General features: G+C 39.9%; 1 protein-coding gene across 2 annotated transcripts in view; it reads left to right on the forward strand.

Moving 5' to 3' along the window:
• Positions 1 to 1,528: 1,528 nt before the first annotated feature.
• LOC134808837 (MAM and LDL-receptor class A domain-containing protein 1-like) overlaps positions 1,529 to 17,259 on the forward strand; it is a 91,147-nt gene continuing 75,416 nt past the window's right edge. For both annotated transcript variants that reach the window (XR_010152702.1, XM_063797967.1), the window contains exon 1: positions 1,529 to 1,611. The gene's annotated coding sequence lies outside the window, so the exon portion shown is untranslated. The remainder of the gene's footprint in view (positions 1,612 to 17,259) is intronic.

Here is a 17,259-nt window from a genome sequence, read left to right on the forward strand (position 1 = left end):
AGATCTCTGCTCACTGCAACCTCCACTTCCCAGGCTCAAGCAATTCTCCTGCCTCAGTCTCCCAAGTAGCTGGGATTATAGGTGCCCGCCACCACACCCAGCTAATTTTTGTATTATTATTTTTTTTTAGTAGAGATGGGGTTTCAGCATGTTGGCCAGGCCAGTCTCCAACTCCTGACTTCAAGTCATCCGCCCGCCTCAGCCTCCCGAAGTGCTGGGATTATAGGCATGAGCCACCACTCCTGGCCCAAAGTTCATATTTTAACTTCTAACCTAAATTATTTTAAAAACAAAAGTCTCCTTGGACTCAAACCAGGTCAGAGTGACATGATCATGTGCCTGTTTTGTGCAGGGTGAAGTGAGATTATTATCTAGGAAATAGCTGAAATGTCCTGAGGGTGACAAAGAGGAGCTGTGTTTTCAGCCAAATATCAGAACCAGGGCCACTGCCTGCCGCCGAACCCCAGCGGGCACCCCTACTTTGTGTTTATCTGTGGTGGCTACGCTTGCCCACCTGGGTGGGAACCCCGAGAATGACTCCAGACTTTTCCAGGGACTGCATGCCAGGGTATTTTTACAATTTATGTGTAGACTTTGTTCGAGTGGAAAAGTTATTTTATGAAGACGAAACAAGCAATTGGGGTACCTACCTTATGGCATTTTTTACATTGAGAGTGTTAAAAATACCCCTCCCCTAACCAAAACCCTGACAAATAGAGCCAGGGAAGGCCATGCAAAAAAGGATTCTTGCGCTTGTATGCCTGATAACAAAAACTTATCACAGAAGACTGCAAAAATCACAATCTTGCACAAAGCCCATTGCAACTTTGCACACAACAATGCTTCTGAAGGATATTTGCCCAACAACTGCCTGTCCAACCTGGGCCTGGCATCACCTTTGTTATTGATCTTTGTAGCCAAGGATAATCATTTCCAAATGATCATATAATCTTCCTCATTTTTTCTTTTGTCTTCCTTTACCTCCGTGAATATGCATATAGTTTACTCTGGCTTGCCTATTTCTATTGCAAGGCTCTGTTTCCAAACGAATATCTTTTTCTTGTGGAGAGCCTCTCTCTGTTTGTTATTTAGGTTGATAAGAGAAATGTGAACATTTGAGAGCTCAGGTAAAAGGCCTTAGTCTACAGTGAAACTTTTTTGCACCCTTAGATGCTTACTTCCACTACAACTTGCAGGTGGGCCTTGAAAAGTTCTTGGAATAAGTTTGAGCTTTGGTCTTCTCCGATTCATTTAGCATAGATTCTCAAAATGTGGTCCCTGGACCCACAGCATCAGCATCACCTGGAGATTGTTAGAAATGCAAATCATCGGGCCTCATTCCAGACCCTCAGCTGGAAACTCTAGGGGCATGGCCAGACCCTCTGTAGCTGAACAAGCCATCCAGGTGGTTTTGATGCAGCTAAAGTTCTGGAACAACTAATGTAGCCCCACTTGGAAAACTTGGCTCTACAGGCCTCCCTAGCTGGTAAGCTGCTAGCATTTTTTGTTTGTTTGTTTGTTTGTTTTGATACAGGGTCTTGCTCTGTTGACCAGACCGTGACCTCCTGGGTTCAAGCGAGGACTCAGCCTCCTGAGTAGCCGGGACTACAGGTATGTGCCACCACCATGCCCAACTACTTTTTGTGGTTTTTTTTTGTAGGGATGGGGTTTTAGCCCAGGCTAGTCTCAAACTCCTGGACTCAAGCAATCTTCCCACTTTGGCCTCACGAAGTGCTGGGATTATAGGCATGAGCCACTGTGCCCGGCCCTGCCAGCTTTGTATAAGCTGAGGGGTTTTTAAAAATACCTAGACTCAGGGCAAACCCCAGACACTTAAGTCAGATTCTCTGGGAGTTGAAGCCCAGGCACTGGTATTTTTAAAGTCTCTACAGATGGTTCTAATGTGCTGCTAAGTTAGAGAACCGCTGATCTAGACCAGGCCTTTTCAAACTTAATGTGCATGTGAATTACCTGGACCTTGTTAAAATGCAGATTCAGTCTGCATAGGCTTGGGGTGGAGCCTGAGCTTCTGCATTTTTAACAAGTCTCTAGAGGATGCTGCTGCATCTGGGCTGCTAACTACACTTGGAGATAGGAGGTTCTGGAGAGCAGAGGAAAGAGCATGAACCATAACCTAGGGGCTGGTAGTCCTGACTTCCAAGCCAAGGTTTGCCTTTATGTGGCTGACAACTTGCTTGGACTCCTACCTCAATTCTTTGGGCCCAAGGTTTGTCCTGCCTCAGAAGGATGTCAAGAAAATTGAGTGAGTAATGCAGAATTGTTTCTTAAAGTGTGTGCAGATGCTCCATGAATTTAGAGAGTATGTGGATGCACATTAGTAAATTTTAATAGTTGTGACCATGTTGTTATGAGTACTTAGAACAAGTAATAATGGCTTTTGATGTATAGTAGTAAGAAGGCTTCCTTTTAAAAGGCATGTATTTAAGTTTCAAAAGTGGGGCTATTTAAAAATATATGAAATAAATAATAGTAGAGGTAATTGACAGAGCAAAATTAGGAAGGCAGGATAAGAATGACTCAAGTTTGGGAAATGCTGAGAAAGCAGATGCCCAAGGGCTATGAAAACTTAAAAAAATAGGTAGCACTTGATTTTGATTGGCTGAATGAGATGATGTGTTTGATCATTTATGGGGTTGGCATTTGGCAACATGCACTGGGTGGCTGGGATCACTGTTTATTAAAAAATATTTGAGTCTCTACTTTGCACTAGATACTCTTTTAGTCTCTTGGAAAAGGGATTGGGGGGCAGGCAGGATAAAAACAAATCATTTATGCCCACAAGAAAATTGCAGGAAGATAAAAGTCATGAAATAAACTCTATGCTTCTAATTTAATATTTTTTTATAGATTATGAGAAAAAAGTTTTGCTCACTATCAGCTAGGAAAGCTGTCTTAGCACAACCATTCATTCTTGCACAAATCAAAATCAAGACGAGCCAGATTTAATTTAATATTTTTTCACAGATTATGAGAAAAAAGTTCTAGTTTAATTTTTTTATAGATTATGAGAAAAAAGTTTCACTCTCTATCAGCTAGGAAAGCTGTCTTAGCACAATCATTCATTCTTGCACAAATCAAAATCAAGATGAGCCAGAAGGCTCCATTCTGACAGCTTCTAATGGAGAAGCTACATTTACTGGACATGGGGAAAGTTGCTGGGCTCTAAGGACTGTGCTCATTTCTTGAACTAGATAAATGGTCTTGGTGTAGCATAATACCAAAACTTCTTGTCACAGCCCGTAAGGACAGAACTCAATCAGCCTGAAAAGGAAGTCAGTGACTCCGACTCAACACAGGAATGTTCTGTGATTCCTGAAGAAGGATGTAGGAGTGTGGCACAATTCAACCACAGTCTGTGGCCCTGTGCCTCTGCCTTGACATGAGTGGGATTTCCCAGCTGGTCATTTTCTTCTTATCTAAGACATTGGGAACAAATTACTTGACCTCCTCTGGGCTTCAGTACTCCCACTCATCAAGTTAGAGGACTGGGCAGTCGCTAGGCTCTCTTTAGGCATCATATTTTAGTTTCTGTGATTTTAAATTTGAGAAGGGGTGTCTAAGGGAGAATACATAGGGGAGGGGGAAAGGCTTATTAAAAGTGTAGTTAGACACTGAATTTTTAAGAATTGCATTTTGTAATAATACCTTTACCTAATCAGGACTGACAATCTTACCTGATGACAGCACCTGGAGGAATGGCTGCATTCAAAAATAAAAATGAAATAAAACAAGACCTTATTTGAACTTAGCAATAATGCTGATTCCTCTTTTTGATTTGAGGAGGTTATAGCTGTTGTAAATGCTTGAATTGGGTCTGCCCAGGCAAAACGGAGTCAAGAGTCCATGTCGGATGAATTTTAACAATGTAGACAATAGAAAGGGTTGCTTAAACTGCCCCTCTTTTACCAAAACACATTTACAAATGAAAGAACAACACTTCCATTTTTTAAAAACATTTTTTGAGATGAAGTCTTCCTTTGTCACCCAGAGTGGAGTGCAGTGGTGCGATCTTGGCTCACTGCAAACTTTGCCTCCCGGGTTCAAGTGATTCTCCTGCCTCATCCTCCCGAGTAGCTGGGACTACAGGCGCCCACCACCATTCCTAGCTAATTTTTGTATTTTTAGTAGAGACAGGGTTTCACCATGTTGGCCAGGCTGGTCTCGAACTCCTGACCCCAGGTGATCCGCCGACCTCGGCCTCTGAAAGTGCTGGGATTACAGGCGTGAGCCAATACGCGTGGCCAAAAAATTTCCATTTTTAATTGCAGGGTCTGGGGAATTAAAATGCATCCGTAATTACTTGCATCTCTCCGCTCGGGCTTGCATGAATGCAGAGGGATGGGGAGGACTTCTTGAGGCAAGCATCCCCCTCTTGTCGCCTGCCATCTGGAGAGAGAGGGCTGTGATTTATCTCACTTTAATCAGGAAGGACCCGATGGGTGGATGGAGAGGTCTGATGGCTTTGTTGCTCCATGTGGGAAAGAAAGGGACAGAGTGAATTTGTGTATGATCCCTAAGGAGAAAGCGTCTTTGTGCTCTATTTCTTTTTGACCTGGAGCCCCTGAAAGCAAGCTAGTTACAAGTTGAAATAGGCCGTTTCTAAAGTGTGATTTTGTTTGTGTATGAGCCTTGATTACAAAGGGGAAATAAACCCGCTTAATTTACATACACCACATGTAGTGCAGGATCCCCTGGGCTGTCTTTTCAGGTATCAGGAAACTTTGATGAAAGTCGCTTGTCTCATCTAGGAGTCATTTCATATTGTTTAGCAGAGCCTGGTATTAACATTTCCTTCCAACTGTTTACTGGAATCTGTGTGTTCCCTTCAAGTGATGCATACTAGGTGCACAGGCTTCCTGCCACTGTCATCCTAATCTTTCCGTGCAGACAGGAGCAGAGGGGAGAGCGCTGAGCCAGGCACCAGCTTGCTTTTCTTTCCTGACTCAGCCCAGCTCCGCTGCACTTCTCAGCTCTTGCTCTAGGTGGTGCTGTTTGACCATTTTCTTCATGTGACCCTCCACTGGGTAATATAAATTCATTCGGAGGATGACCTGATATCAAAAAAAATTCCTTTTGATTAGTAGAATCAACTTGTTTCTTCACACGATACTCTTCCCACTGAGACACATGGAGACAATTCTGACTCCAGGTTTGCAACCTTGAGATTTCTCTCAGATGCAATAAAAAAAACAAAAAAGCATTTTGAGTGGCACAGTGATGCCTAGTGCATGATCATGTTTGTCTGCTCAAACATTAAAGGGAAACTGGTGGGTTTGAGGATGCCCAGCAGCACGACAGCTGCCAATGTAAATGAGCCGTATAGAGAGAGAGGGGGCGGGAGGGGACTACAAACTTCAGAATATGAGCTGATCGTTTATAAGTTTAAAAAAAAAAAAAAAAGTCAAAAGGGAGCCCAGGATGGTGCAGGAAAAAGGAGAAAGGAAGATTTTCCTTGCAGCTAATCAGGAGAGTTCATAAGGGCTGATTACATGAATGGAAGCCTTAAGTTCTTTTTTTTAAAAAATGTGAAAGTTTGCATGTATGTATGTATGTATGTATGTATGTATGTATGTATGTATGTATAGCTTCGTGTATTACCATTATTATTGCAATCAGCAAATGGATTTACTTCCTTTATCTCATGGGCTCCTTCCCACTCACTTCTGGCAGCACATTTTCCTTTCTCCTTCATCCCAGAACACCAAAGAACAGATGCGCTTCCTAACCCTGGCTCCAGGGGACTTTATACAATGTAAACAGTGCACCTCTAACGTGGTTCACCGCTTAGAGAACGTGTGTCCCATTTTAAAACTGTGACTCCTTTATATTTTGCAGTGCTTATTTTAATAAGAGACATTGGACTTGTGACTTATTTTTCATGGAGGAGTGAGCTTAATGGTTGAAAGTAATCGATAAACTTGTTTTTCCTCTGATGCCATCAGCCAAGATCCTATGGCAATAGTAAGAGGATGACACTGGGCTGGCACCCCCTCCATAACATATTTGGAACATGTTTTTCCCCCAGAATGCACATGCAATAGCTTCGGTTTGGTAAGAGAGAGATGGTGTACTTGGTTTCCTTCTGTCACACTTTTGGTGAAATGAATTAGACTTTTAAATCAGGAAATTCAGCGAGATGAGTTAGATTTTTACACAAGAGCAGTGGAGGACTTCCAGCTGGTTGGGGGAATGATACGGAAATATCTTGCTAAATCAGGGTCTGGTGGAATGCTGCTCCCCTGGCAGGCTCCTCTTCACAGGGAGCAATCTGTGGGTTGCTTATAGAACAGAGCGAGCAGGAGGCATAGCATGGTCTTGCTCATGGGAAGAACCGGTGTTCAGATGTTTGTCATTAGGAACTGGGTGTGGGCTTTTTCAAGTTAAACTGAAGCAGCAGTTCTATTAGGAAGAGCCTCCCAGATCAGCATCTTCTGTTTCTGGATACTCTCCCTTTGAAAAGCCAGATTTCAGCAAAAAGCTTTGCTAATGGTGAAATTGCACAACCCAAACCCTATGGGAGCAATGGGAAAGATGGAGAAAGAGGTGGTTATATCATGTACTTCAACAGTTTATTTAGAGGCTGTTGACGTTAGAATAACAAGCCAAGACAAACAAAAATACTCATTTTGGATGAAAATATTGTCTTTTCATGTTATTATAGATAGCTGAGTGAGTCCTAAGACTTCTACAGAAACACATTTTCCTAATGAGTGGCTGATTTTTCTGGTTGTGCAAGTAATATCCAAATTATTGTACAAATTTTTGGCTCAGGAGCAAACATTGTATTGCATATTGAGCTAATCACTTGCCCTTTCTAAGGTAAGCCCTTACCTCTGCTTTCCCTTCATCTTGTCATTTCTGTTTGTTGGGTACAGGTTTCCTGTTGGTTCTTTCTGTTGGCTCTGATGTAACATGAATGAAGTTCTTAACATCCTTTCAGACATAAACACAACTTAGCTCATTGTTTCTGAGTTCATATAGAGGTTTTCTTGCCCCTGAGACTTTCGTGTCAGACAGCTGGATGTTGCTGTGTTCAAGGCTCTATCTGTTGATTTTGTATCCTACAACTTTACTGATTTCACCTATCAGGTCAGTTCTAACAGTTTTCAAATTTTATTTATTTGTTTTTGTTTTTTAAATATTGTATGTTTCATTTTAGAGTCAGGAGGGTAGATGTACAGGTTTCTTAAACAGGTATATTGCATGGTGCTGAGGTTTGGGCTTCTAATGATCCCACCACCCAAGCAGTGAGCATAGTAATCGATAGGTAGTTTTTCAACCCTTGCTCCCACCATCCTTCCCTCCCACCTTTGGAGTCCCCCAGTGTCTATTGTTCCCTTCTTTGTGTTGAGTTCTAACCTTTTTTTAGTGAAGTTTGTAGGGTTTTCTATACATAACAAGATCATGCCGTCAGTAGAGACAGTTTCACTTCTTCCTTTCCTATTAGGATGCCTTTTATTTCTTTCTTTTGCCTAATTACCCTGAGAAGTGGTGTCTGTGGGCATCCTTGTCTTGTTCCTGATGGTAGAGGAAAAGTTTCAACTTTTCACCATTGATTATGGTGTTAGCTATGGGTTTGTCATATATGGCCTTTATTTTGTTGGGATACAGTCCCTCAATACGTGATCTGTTGGGTGTTTTTTTTTTCACCATGAAAGGGTTTCGAATTTTGTCAAAAGCTTTTTCTATATCTATTGTGATGGCCATATAGTTTCTATCCTTTATTTTTCTAATATGGCATATTATATGTATTGATTTGCTTATGTTGAACCATGACATGATCATGGTGAATGATTCTTTCAATGTGCTATTGAATTTGGTTTGCTAGGATTTTGTTGAGGATTTTTGCATCTATGTAGATCAAGGATATTGGCCTGTCATTTTCCTTTCTTGTAGTGTTCTTGTCTGGCTTTGGAATCAGGGTAATGCTGGCCCTGTAAGATGAGTTTGGAAGTATTCCCTCCACTTCAGCTTTTTGGAAGAGTTTGAGAAGGACTGGTATTAGTTCTTCTTAAAATATTTGGTAGAATTAATCTGGGAAGCCATCTGGTTTTGGGTTTTTCATTGATAGGAGACATTTTCTTACGGATTCAACCTCCTTGCTTGCTATTAGTCTGTTCAGATTTTTAAGTTTCTTCATGAGTCAATCTTGGTAGGTTTTATGTGTCTGGGAATTTATCCATTTCTTCTAGATGATCCAATTAGTTAGTGTGTAATTATACCTAGCAGTTTCTTAGGATCCTTTGTATTTCTGTGATATTGGCTATGATGTTTCATCTTTCATTTCTGATTTTCTGCTCTATTGAAAACATGAGGCATAGCAGGTAGGGGGCACTGGTCAGGACTTGGGGTATAAACTGGCAGATGTTAAGGTGGGTGATTCTGGTTAACTCAGAAACTCCGAAGTCCCGTGTGGAAGAATTAACTGCCTGTACTCACGTAGTAATGTATATCCTTGGTCAAAAAAGATCCAGCTGAGAATGTTGGATGAAGGGACCAAATCAATATTCATCATTATATTGAAAACAAGTCAGATTGGCTGTGGTCTTTTGACAGCAGGTCAGTGGCTAAGTCTATTTGAACGAAGTTAGGGCAGGTTCAAGGGAGAATCCTGAGATCGGTATTCTTTGTTCCATACAAACTTGCCTTTCAGTTTCTTCTCCCCATGCCTCCAGGATGTCCCTGCACAGCCCGTAGGGCCCCCTCCTTCAGTACCTTGCCTTATGAAGGGGAGAAAATGAGTTTTCTCCATTTGTTTCCAATGTTAGCATATATTTAGCCTTCCGAAATTTTCTATTTCTATTTTAGGGGAGCTCTAGGAAAACAGCAGATTACTCTAAATCCCCAGGTAAAAATCTGAAATGGTGGAATTTCATATGACCAGGAGACATATTTTGGGGCAAGTGGGCTTTTCACAATCACTTGGACATGAAGGCATCTGCTGCTTCTATGCCTAAAATAGTCCTTCAATTTAGTAGTTTAATTCCTCTTCCTCTTTTTCAAATTTCAAGACAATACATGTAGTGACTGAACAATTTGGATCCAAGTTTCACTATTTAACTGCCAGTGTGACCTTGGGCGAGTCACTTAATCTTTTCAAGGCTCAATTTCATCGTGTAAAGTAGAAGTACAAACAATCCCTGACTTAGAATATTTTGACTTATGATTTTTCAACTTTAAGATAGTTTGAAAGCAATACACATTCAGCAGAAGCTGTACTTTGAGTACTCATACAACCATTCTGTTTTCCACTTTCAGTACAGTATTCATTATATTACATGAGATATTCAAAGCCCACTTTATTATAAAATGGGCTTTCTGTTAGATGATTTTGCCTAACTGTAGGTTAATGTGAGTGTTTAAGGTAGGCCGAGCTAAGCTATGATGTTTAGTAGGTTAAGTGTATTAAATGCATTTTCAGCTTACAATATTTTCATAAGTTTATTGGAATATAACCCCATTGTAAATTGAGGGGTATTTGTAATAATGATATCTCTTCAAGGAGACTTTGTGAGCCTCTCATAGGAAAATGCATACACAGATGCATATAAATATATAACCTTTCTTTTCCATACATATGATATTCTTTAAGGATATTCAAAAATCTGGAAACAGTTGCCTCCAGGGAGATAAATGGTAGTGGGTTGGGAAACTTTTAACTGTATACGCTTTTGTACCTTTTGCATTTTGAATCAGATGAATGTATAATCTACATAAAATATTAAGATTAAAACATCACCGAATAACTTATCAGGAGTTTGGTGAACATAAGGGAAGGCCACCTATGGTGGCTGTATTTTATTCAGTGTTGGTCACTGTTGGGCACTTCATAGAGCTTATTTCATTTCATCCTCACAAGCGCCGTAGGAGGAAGGGGCCCCAGAGGGATTCATGGTTAGAATAGCAGAGTAGGAGCATTTGGCAGCTATATTCTGTGTAGGTGATAACTTTAAAGATATTTTTGTTATAAAATGTTTCAAACATACAAAAAATATAGAGAAGCAGTTTTCTATAGTTATTAAATATTCTTAATGGGTAGTCACAGAAATTATCATCCAAAGTGGGATATTCTTGAGAGAAAAAGGAGGTTCTATTTATAATTATGGTGGGATAACAAACTAAAGATGAACAGCTCTGGACAAACTGGGTTGTATGGTCCCTGGAAAACAAGGATTACTGTAAATGTGAGTCCCGCCTTGTGCTTCTCTCTGTCCCACCAAGAAAATATGATCTTGATACAGATGTTCATTGTGTCAAGGCAACCATGGCAACCATGATCTAGATACACTGTTCAAGTTTTATGCTGAACCTACCTATATATGTCTCAGGAACTTTCCAGAGTTTCCTTTGAGTGCTTCTAAATTTTGCATAAATGGTATGTTGTCCCTTGTCTCTTTTTAAAACCAATAAGCCATTTTCCCTTATTTTCCTGGAAAATTAAAGGAACAAAGACCAGGAAATAACAACGTATTAGCTAAGGTTCTGTTGATTGAAAGCAACAGAACCTAATTCTGGCTAGCTTAAACCATGCTAGGATTTAATGAAGAATACTGCAGAATCTTAGATATCTTATGACTGGGAAAGAGGAGGTTCAGGCAGTTCCTGGGATGTCAGCAACAGGTAGCTGTCAATTAACTGCCCCCACACCACCCACTGCTGCCGTCATCAATATAGCACACCACGATGGCTCCCAGCCTCTGTACGTCTGGGTTCCGGTGTTCAAATTCTAGAGACAGCAAGAGAAATCCCATTGAGTCAGGGATCCTTCCCTGGGTCACACTCCCTGCATATGGTCAGAAATGCAGGATTATGTACTAAAGACACAGCTAAAGAGGACCCACTTCACTGTTTTGGGACCATTTGCAGGGGAGGCAAAATTATGAGCTACTCACTTAAAGAGGTGATAACCATAAGTTTGCAGGAAAAAAAAAATTGGAGAAGAGAAGGATAACACTATCCTACGGTTTCTTCTGAAAATGGACTAAGGGAACAGCATTTCCATTTGGAAATTCTCTCCTGGCATTTCAATATTTATGGATTCTGAATTCTGAGAAAAATCAGTTGAGAAATTAGGAAAATGGGAAGGAACATTCTAATTTTCCTGTGAAAATTACAGCTTAATAGTCAGTATAGAGAACTTACTGGCTTGAAGAAATGCACTGACTTCAAGTCAAGCAAGATGAGGAAGCACTGACATGTGGAGATGAAAGTTAAGGTGAACAGGACAGGAGCAGTAAAGGAGACTCAGTCAGACTTTCTTGTATCTGCTGCTGTGTTACAAGTGTGTGTTCATGGCCTTGTCCGCTGCTAACAGTGAACCATTTCTGCAAATAAATATTAATGTGTTCATAGGCATAGTATATGTTTTACAAATCCTATGAGAGGTTTTCTAAGAAATGCCAAGTTTTAGAAACACAATATGCCCTTAAATTGGCAATTTTGACAGTTGCTTCTTTCTAGTGCTATTCATCTTGCCAGGAGATCAGAATGTTATGTTATTTAAATGGTATTGGAGGGGATGATTGATGCCTTGTTTAACAATGTCATGTAAACAATGACTAAAGCATTAAGTATTTGTGGTGTTACCTTTCAATCTTTAAAGGACTTTTCTTTAGCATTTATTTTGTGATAATATTCATTTCTTTTTAATGTTTTCTCTATTAATGCTATTGGATTTTATAATCTTGTTACAATATATTGGCTCATAATAATAATAAATCATCATTTGTTATCATATCTCTTTAAAACAGAAGACTACTAAAACTTTTCATATAATCCTGTTACAGAAAAAAAACGACTATTTGCTTGTTATTATAGTCACTTATTATTTTTCAAAAACTTGTAAGTGGAGTGTTATGAAAATCATATGAATTTGGGAATTCTCAAGCATTCTCAGAAATTCTATTTCCTTGTTCCCAAATCCCAATGATTAATATCTGCCAGGAGTCGGAAAACAGTGAAAGGAAGTAACATCCTATGTTGGATACCTGGTAGGGTTAGTGAAGAAACGTTATTGCTGAGCTCTGTGTTACGCTCACGAATGATGCCATTGAGGAAGTCACGCTTGTTGAAAGGAACGCAGATACACAAAGAGTTTTGCTGCTGTCTGTTGGATAAGAACCCCCTGGTCGATTTCAGCTCCTACTGCAAGTTACAAAAATCAATCCAATGATAAATGAAAAGTGACCAGTGTGCTGGGAAATAACTTATTTTTTGGCTTCAGAGGAAATTTTAGAAACAGTGCCAAGTGAAACGTAAAAACAAACTACGAAGACGTTCATGAATTTCCCACTGAAGCTGACAGCTGTATTTTAGCAGATGGAACTCCTACTATTAGCCCAACTCTTGGGTTGAAACAGTGTGTCCAGGAAACCCTATGTTAAAATGCAATGTGTTGGGGATATTGTTCCTCTATTTGCTTGAGTTAATTTTCAAATTAGTGTACTCTTGCTTAGCTGTGCTCTGAGGGAATGAACAAAAGATTGGTAAACTCTGATGGAGAACGCTGGTCAGGCAGGGCACATAGAATCCCTGGGGATGGTGGTTCCTGACAAATGGGGGAGGAGGACCTGAGCCAGGCTTGGGCTGGGCTGGAGGAACATGAAGATGGGATCTACTCACAACCCCCAAAACTGAGGGGTCCTGGTAACACATTATTTCACCCTCAGCCATGCAAATTCATTATTTTTATGGATAAAATAGCTTTAAAAAACTAATTTACATTGAAATGTTAAAATATTTATATAGAGATTAGAAATATTTATGTAGAGATTATTGGGAATCCCCTCCTAAAGCCCAAACATAAAAACTACCAAAAAAAAAAAAAAATTCCGTGTAGGCTAAGATTGCAAATGACTGATGGAATGTAATTTAAATTAAACATGGAAAATATATTTCCTCTTTAATAAAGATCTAAATTCTATTCTTTTTAGGAGCCTTCAGAAATGAAATTCAACTACTAAAAAAAGTATAGAGAAGCCTTTAGAAAAGAAACTTTTCTTTTGCTGTATTATATATTAAAGAACTTTGATGAGAATAGTTCTAAAGTGTTTAATAATCGATTACACTGATGTTTCTAGGTGTTGTGGGGAACACCTAGAAATTAAATCTTCATCTTTGGCAGATCAGAGGCCTATTATTTTTAGGTAAAACAATTAAAATCTGCTTTTAATAAATCACAAATTTTGCAAGTTAGCCATTAATAGTAAGTGCTTTTCAAAGTTTGGCCCAATACATGAAAAAGCCAGAAAAACATACCTGCATTAGTTTTGCCCATCACCTTCTTATGCTGGCCTCAGGAGATTTATTAACAGCATTCAATATTTTAGGTAGGCTGGATGTGGTGGCTCATGCATGTAATCCCAGCACTTTGGGAGGCTGAGGTGGGAGGATGGCTTGAGACCAGGAGTTCAAGACCAGCCTGGTCAACCTAGTGAGCCCCTCTGTCTCTCTGAAAAGAAAAAAAATTTAGGTGTCCTGTGGCTACCTCCAAAAACAAACTCCAGAGGAACTGAATTTTTTTTTTATTTCATGTGTTGGGATAATGGCTTCTTTTGCAGTTACTTACGAAGAATTTAAGGGTCAGTAAAAATATTTTTTCATCCTTAATAACATGAATTCTCTAATTTGTGTGTGATATAATGCTAGATATTGTGCCAAAAGTGTTACATAGACATAATCCATGCCCATTTTCAAAGATAATACTAATATAGAGAATAAGAATCATTATTATTGTAGTAATTATTATTTTAGTAATAGTAGTAATAATCAAAACAATTACATCAAACACTTGTTAAACCCTTATTATGTGATAGGTACTGTGTAAGCAATTTCCACATATTAGCTCCTTAAATGTGATCACTAACCCCATGAGGTAGGTAGCATTATGTCCATTTTATAGATGCAGAAACTGAGCTTTGAAGAGGGAAAGCAACTTGCCCAAGGCCATGCAGGCAGTCATTGATAAGGGTGGGGAGCGAGAAGTTGAAGTCTGAGATGTAAGTTCACAGACACGAGTACACAAACACGTACAAGATACTCGTATGACATGTGGGGTTGCTTGAAATATGTAATTGACTTTCCCCAGCACAAGAAAGTGTTTGGACAGATTTCAAAGGGATCTAACACTTCCTCAGAGGACTGCCCTACGACATTTTTCCGTGTGCTTTTCTGCCTCTTGTCCTATACTTTTGGCATTTCTTCTGCTCTTAGAGGCAATGAGTCAACAGCATATTTTTAGCACCTCCTGTGTGCATAGAAGTGGCCCCTGACTCAATGGGAGTGTATAACTACCATGGGCCAAATCTGTGTGCTTTCCTGTTAGCCAGGAGATTATAGAAGAACACACTCCCCTGATTCCAACAGAACTTGCTGCCACTCTGATGTCTTCATTGTAAGGCCTCTAAATGAATGTTCAAGAAATTCATGTTAAAGGCACGTGTCATATGTGTAACTTGTAAACATTTGTGTACTTGTCTCTGTGTCCTTACACCTCAGGCTTCAACTCTTGTTTTTACCTTTATCAATGACTACCTGTGTGCTGTGTGGCTTTGGACCAATTGCTCACCCCCTCTAAAGCTCAGTTTCTGCATCTGTAAAATGGATATAATGCCATATATACATAGATATAGATATACATACACCAATATATATACACACATATATGTGTGTATATACATATATATATAATATACAAACTGAAATATATAGTTATATAAATATTTCAGTTTAAGTTTCAAAAATCACTGGAGGGTATTTTTATAATACCCTTCAGCAATTTTACCTGCTGCCTTTGCACATTCTGGTGAATTTCTAAATGGAAGTCTGATAGAGATTAATCTTTTAATGCATCATAAATAAAAAAGAAAATCACAGAATGATGTAGCTGGAGAGGACCCTGGGGATCTAGTGTTTCATGAAAGATTAATGTCCTTGATCTGTTTGTAAGTGTTTTGGGAAAATCTTCCATGGTCAAATAAAACTTGGCAATGTTGGATTAAAGTTAAATAGGTTTTTTTTTTCCTGCAGAACTTCATAGTCTTTAATATGCTAATATGTTTTGTGAATCTACAAGGAATGAAGTGTTTCAATGCTTATTTTACCCAGATTCTCATTTTGGGACAGGCTGGTCAAGCTGAGTCAGCTAGTATATTCTCTAGATGGAGATGATGGCTGATGCCTTTTTCAGAGCAAGAGAGTCCCCAGGGGAAGCAAGGGTATATCAGTTGCTCCATTTCATGCCAAGGATCCTCAGTCTTTAGAGGCTCAGAGAAGGCTGAAAGGCTACTCTAGGCTATCAGGGCTACCATTCATTGTGACCCATGCTACAGAGAAGCTTTGAGCTCAGTGCAAAGGAGTGACCAGCCCTTGAGAATCAGGAAAATTTATTTATTCCTGACCTAGTCCACTGAGGACATACAAGGAATGGGGCAGGGGAGTGTCATCAGCTATGGTTACAAGCTAGTCTGATTCTCTTTCATTAAGAAAACTGGTCCCTGTGAGTTTAGATTGGGAAGCACCAGGTTAAAAAATTTTTAGGCCTGGAGTGGTGGCCACTGTACTCCAGCCTGGGTGACAGAGTGAGAATCTGTCTTAAAAAAAAAAAAAAAAAGTTAAGTGATGTCTTCTGTTGAGGACCTCTCAGAACTTTTAATATGAAAGTGTGCATTGTGAAGAATGGGAGTAGAGTGTACAGGAGTTTTAAAAGCTACTTGGTCATGAAACTCTTGCTTTGTGCAGGATTCGAGGGGCACTAACATTCTGAGGAAAATATTTTGGGAAACATTGATCTAATCCAAACTTCTCATTTTACCAGCAAACCACTGTGGGGCCCTCTAAGTTTCCTTTCTCCATCATTGTGACAAATTCATTGGAATTAATTCAATTAAACCTGGGGTCAGCTTTGAAGAGATTTATTTAGCAGGTAAATCTGTTTTGTACATTTTGAGGGAGTTCTGATTTTCCATAGTCAAAAACCACAGATCAATTTAACCAACCTTTATGGAATATCACCTATGGCCCAAAGACCCTTTAGCTACAGTGATGGTCTACAAAAATATAAACTGTAATTCTTGCAATACAGGAGATTAGTAATAATGGTCAATATAATGATGATGACACCATGAATAGCTAACATTTATTGAATGCCTTTCTATTAGTCAGGCACTTTACTAAGTATTTTAATCCTCCCAACAATTTATGAGGTAGGGATTATAATAATTCCCATCTTATAGTGAGGACACTGAGGTTAGGAAATTATCCTAGCCTAAATGTTAAGTATAAGCATGAATAGAAAGGTGTTATCAGCCTATAAGACATTCCTTTATGAGTGATACAAAGTCCTATATAAATTCAGAGAAAAGAAAAGTGGTTTTAGAAATCCTTGATCAGTGAGTGTGAAGCATGTGGTGGCCCGGTTACTGTTTGGTTGCCCATCTGTCCTCCCTCTGGGGATCAGCACCCCCTTACTTTGGAAGAATTGTTCTCCTTTTCACTGTAAGGTTCTTTCTGGCTATGCGATGGGGCACATTGCCTCAAACTAGCCCTGTTCCAGTCTTTGAGAACCTTGAAATTGGAACCAAGGGAAGAGGATTGCCTCTTGAATGGTAATTCTCTAAAATCTAGTCTGAGGTGCTGGTGCCTAATCCCTGGGTCTGTGGAAGGAGCTGGGCTGTGAGAGGGGAGAATGATGTTGATGTCAAGAGAGGGGCAGGTGCTAGGAGCAGAGAGATGGAGGCCTGGAGGGTTTCTGGGCTTCTCTGAGGCTTAGGGTTTGGATCATTGTCTTCGTTACTGGAACAAAGGATTTACCATACCTGCTCTTCTGGGAATGAAACTGTCCTGCTTTGCAAAATAAAGTGTCATTAGAAAGAGATCTTAAAAACCCCACACCATAGACAGGTGCACAGATCCATAGAAGTGTTAAAGTTCTGTCTGTTGGATGCTAAGCCAAGACTCTTAAGTATGTTCTAAAGAGAAACTGGTGTGTGTAGGCTGTGCACTCCCAGGGAGATAAAAAGTTAGGAACTTCATGGGTTGGGCTTGGTGGCTCCCACCTGTAATCCCAGCACTGTGGGAGGCTAAAGTGGGCAGATTGATTGAGCTGAGGAGTTCGAGACCAGCCTACGCAACATGGTGAAACCCCATGTCTACAAAAACTACAAAAATTAGCTGGGCGTGGTGGCATGTACCTGTAGGCGGGAGGATCGCTTGAGCCCAAGAGGGAGAGGGTGCAGTGAG

Source organism: Pan troglodytes, chromosome 18 (genome assembly GCF_028858775.2).
Source record: "Pan troglodytes isolate AG18354 chromosome 18, NHGRI_mPanTro3-v2.0_pri, whole genome shotgun sequence".
In the NCBI taxonomy this organism is placed as follows: domain Eukaryota; kingdom Metazoa; phylum Chordata; class Mammalia; order Primates; family Hominidae; genus Pan; species Pan troglodytes.